Here is a 4,041-nt window from a genome sequence, read left to right on the forward strand (position 1 = left end):
ACTATCGCTCAGGGACAGTCAGGAATATTTTGCGGAGTTCATATCTAATGTGTTAACACTAATTTTTTAGTAGCGTAAGACTAAAAAGAAATGCGTTTTAATAATCAATTAAAATAAGTCATTGTTATATATATAAAAAATCGTTCCCATTACAGTACTAAGGAATGCGGCGTTGTAGGCTATTTTAAATGGTTCGACCAACATGCACGGAAGGAAACAAACTTTAACTCAAAGGCATGCAGTTATTACACTGCATTTGGCAAGTTTTTCATTAAGAAAATTCTCCTGAAGTTTTAATATAAGCCAGAGGACTACCAATGAACAAAATATAAGGAAAACCTCTATAATCTGCCGAGAGTCGTAGCTCCTTGGATAATGACAAACTTGTGTCATAGCCAAAGATCCTCAGTGTCTAAACAATTGGCAAGAGAAATAAAATGCATATGTTCATAAACAAGCCGCTGAGTTCAACACTTTCAGTTCAGCATTTTCAGTTAAACAGGACACAGAGGTTTATTTTAAAAGATGGATACTAGAGATACAGCAAAAAGTATGTGCTTTTGCATTGCAAGAGTATAAGCTCATGCTTTCGTCCTCGTCATTGCCTAGTGTATGAGAAAAAGGTAAAACCTGTCATAGCTTCTTACAGCTTAAAATTATTTTGCATCAGTTAGGAATAAAGTCGCTATGAGCGAGGGAAGACAAGGAATAGAAAGCAGTACGGTGTTGCTGCTACTGCAGGTACGGTATCATTACCAAGATAAACTTCATTGTTGCGGCATCCTTATTGTTGTTGTATCATCACCACACTAATTGAAAATAAGGTGATGTTTTGCAGTCACAAGAGTTTTCCTTAACTTGTGTTCGAAACTAGAGCATCTGTATTTGAAATCCTGGGAAGCAAATACATCAGGAAAGTGGGTTAAGCTGCGCTCCGTGTGCGGAATAATACATTACACATTCGTTCAAATCGGGAGACGTATATCTGAGTGTCAACTTCTAATATATCACTACCTCATGTTATTCATTTTACGTAATTCTTAGCGTGATATATTTTATTTTATATGACGTAATGGAGGCGCAGAAGTTTACCATATATTACCAAGTTTTCATTGAACATATCAGTAGTGTGACCGAAGCAATTTGAAACGCTGCTATCACTTCTTGGGGCGACTGTACAAGTTTCATCACCGTAAGACTGAAAAACGATCTTTAGACACCACTAATCCATTCAGCCCGAGGACGTACTTTATTCTTGCTGCCGTCAGACAATTTATGTGACATAATTATAAGAAACCATCCCTACATGGGTGATCACGAAGGCTGTGTTGGTCTACTCTCGGGAAAGTCTCTCTAAGCGGATAAGGTGTTCTGTAAATACCAAGATTAAAAAAAAAAATGTGATTGATGTAATTAACCCATTTAGTCCGATGACGTCTTTTAAATTTATATATAATCTGTAGACAATTTTATTCAAGCAACAAGGAAATATAGATGTTAGATAAGGCCCTCATTAACACTTTCGTTAATAGAAGTCCTTCGTGTGCGCACACAGTCGTCTGGCAGCAGCAAGAAACACAAAGCGTCCTGTGAAATGTTTAATTCATTCATTCATTGCCAGACGCCATGTATCCCAGACGGGGTGGCCAATGGCTTAGAGTTAATTGTTTTACAGGGAGGGGCACTAATCCTCCACCAACCCCACTTGACACGTAGGGATGCCAACAGCATCTGGTGTTCCCAGGCAGTCACCCATCCAAGTACTAACCAGACCCAACGTTGCTTAACTTCGCTGATCGGACGGGAAACGGTGTACTCAACATGGTATGGCCGTTGGTTAAACTTTCCAAAATAGTATGAAAGAGTTTCATCATCGTTTTCCAGTAAAAAACAGAGGCAATATTGTTGTCTGTAAGTGTGCATGAAACACGTTTTCTTTTGGACATTATAGTTTTATAGTTGTTTCACTAAAAACTTTAACTTACGAAGCAATTAAGCGTTCCACAATAATAAGAGTTTCATTATTGCTGTTACTGTATGCAAGTGTACTTCTAAAATACTAACCATTTTGGCAGTGGAAATGAAGCGATGTGGAGAACTCAATCAATCCTACTCCCTCTCCTCCTCCTCCTCCCCTCCTTCCTCTCGAGTGGAGGTGATTATCGGTACTACCTGGAATGTGGAAGGTAAGAATCAGAGCCAAGAGTTAAAGGTGAGAATTAGAGGCTAGAATTACAGGTGAAAATTGGATGCACAATTAGGTGAGAATTTGGGGTGAAACTGAGAAGCGAAAACTGGAGATGTCAGAATTTTGGAGGTCACAATCTGAGACAAGAATTTGAGATGATAGTAAGCTCAGAATTTGAGGCAAAATAAGGGATGGAAATTAAACGTGAGATATAAACGCAAGTGTAGGATAAAAATTTGATGTAAGAATTAAAATAGGAAGTTAAAGGCATGTCAAAAAACAGATGAGAATCATAAACGAGAGTTGGAGGTATGAAATAGGTCAGAAGTTGAGGTAACTGACAAGAGGCGGAAATTTGAGCTGGGAATTGGAGGTGAATATTAGAGGTAAGGACTGAGATTGGAGTCATCATCGTCATCATCATCTTATTTCCTAATAATAAATGGGGAAGGTAGGATCTAGTGGGGAAGAAATAACAAAAAATACAAGAGACAGAAGTATAGGAAGGTAAGAAAGGGGAAAACAGAACTGTAAAGTGCAACTATATTTCGTTAAGGAAAAAAACGAAATACGGAGCAAACATAAATGAACATATACCGAAATGAAAAAAAAGGAAGAAAGAGGCGAATGACAAATAAGGAAGACGAATACTAATCCTGGCAGAGGTGGGTGAGCAGGAGGGGATTATCTTGTTAATGTCACGGAATGTGAAAAGATTACAGCATTGTGTGTGTGTGTGTGTGTGTGTAATTCACCGGGTCGGTCAGGATCACCTGATGGTCGTGATCGTCAGCTTTTACCCTCCCGGAAGGGAGCTGAGAGCTCATATAGTCCGATCTAAGGGCAAGGCTGTGACCTTCACACACGCACACACCCGTCCCCTTGCTCAAGGGGGACAGTAACCACCCACTTCGTCAGTGAAACTTTTCGCAACCTGAACGAGGCGCGAACTCCCGTCTACCAGATGGCAAGCGAGAACGTTACCACTGCACCGTGTGTGTGTGTGTGTGTGTGTGTGTGTGTGTGTGTGTGTGTGTGTGTGTGTGTGTGTACCTTCGCCACAAACCTACACTGTTGCTAACTGTTTGAGGCACCTCACCTCCAGTGCATAACTTGTCCTTGTCTCCCCATCTGTCTTATTTTCTACCTTTACCGAGGTGCTGTTATTCTCTTCACCACACAGTCCATGCCAATTCCATACCGTTAAAATCCAGCTCTCTAATTCGAGTCAATCAATACTCTCACTCTTACATGTGTGCAACTGGTCAGGTCTGACCCTGTCTGCCTATGGCACGCTGTCCTTTAGCCGTAGCGTTTCCAAGCATCCCTAAATGAAAGGATATTTTGTTTGCCTTTGTCTTTATCTTTCTTTGGCATACATATTTCTGGCTCATTGCCCCTGTTTTTTTTTTCCTTCGTTTAATAAAGAAACACCCGTTAGAGAGTTTCTTAAGTCGGCGCGAAATTAGATACAAGATCTATCGTTCGTTCGTTTAAAGATTTCCTGCTCCTATAGTGCAGGCCGGGCCATACATTAGGCCGGTCAGTGGGGTGTGGGCTGAGTTAAAAATAGAAAGGGGAAAGACAGGGCCTGAGGATTGCCCAGCACACACGCCTGGCTGGCTTTGTGGTGTGTGTGGAAGATCCATCCTACCAGAAGGTCTAAAGTAGGAGCAATACTGGGACTGTGCCAGTGGGATGACTCTTCCTCTCGTCATAAAGGTGAGGGAACTGACAAGGGATCGAGCTGGCTTGATGCACTGTAGGGAGCAGTGTATGGCAAATGCTTAACATCCTCCCCCCTCGCCTCCTTTTCTTTTTTTTTTTTTTTTTTTTTTTTTTTTGCCTAACAA

The 4,041-nt window shown here is 40.9% G+C and overlaps 1 non-coding gene across 1 annotated transcript; it reads right to left on the reverse strand.

Moving 5' to 3' along the window:
* Positions 1-1,719: 1,719 nt before the first annotated feature.
* On the reverse strand, positions 1,720-1,838 carry LOC145404535 (5S ribosomal RNA). Its single transcript, XR_013898192.1, has one exon. It is a non-coding gene; the product is annotated as a 5S ribosomal RNA (ribosomal RNA).
* Positions 1,839-4,041: the final 2,203 nt, after the last annotated feature.

The sequence above is a fragment of the Coenobita brevimanus genome, chromosome 63 (assembly GCF_032717465.1).
Source record: "Coenobita brevimanus isolate Jiangsu-jjx chromosome 63, ASM3271746v2, whole genome shotgun sequence".
NCBI lineage: Eukaryota > Metazoa > Arthropoda > Malacostraca > Decapoda > Coenobitidae > Coenobita > Coenobita brevimanus.